Raw genomic sequence first — 549 nt, forward strand, 5'->3', positions numbered from 1 at the left:
GGGTCAGGCCTGGAGCCAGCCCCCAGCAGGAGTAGCAGGCTGGGGGTCCTGGAAAGGCTGGAAACCTCCCCGTGGCTGCGAGAAGACGAGGGGGTCAGGCCTGGAGCCAGCACCCAGCCTGCTCCTCATGCTGGGGGCCTGGAAAAGGCCGGAAGCCTCCCCACGGCTGTGAGAAGGCCAGGGGGTCAGGCCTGGAGCCAGCCCCCAGTACGAGTAGCAGGCTGGGGGGCCTGGAAAGGCCAGACGCCTGCCTGTGGCTGCTAGAAGAAGACGAGGGGCTCAGGGCTGGAGCCAGCACCCAGCACGAGTAGCAGGCTGGGGGGCCTGGAAAGGCCAGAAGCCTCCCTGTGGCTGCTAGAAGAAGACGAGGGGGTCAGGGCTGGAGCCAGCACCCAGCACGAGAAGCAGGCTGGGGGGCCTGGAAAGGCCAGAAGCCTCCCTGTGGCTGCTAGAAGAAGAGGAGGGGGTCAGGGCTGGAGCCAGCACCCAGCACGAGTAGCAGGCTGGGGGGCCTGGAAAGGCCAGAAGCCTCCCTGTGGCTGCTAGAAG

This window comes from Chaetodon auriga, unplaced genomic scaffold, assembly GCF_051107435.1.
Source record: "Chaetodon auriga isolate fChaAug3 unplaced genomic scaffold, fChaAug3.hap1 Scaffold_58, whole genome shotgun sequence".
Classification (NCBI taxonomy): domain Eukaryota; kingdom Metazoa; phylum Chordata; class Actinopteri; order Chaetodontiformes; family Chaetodontidae; genus Chaetodon; species Chaetodon auriga.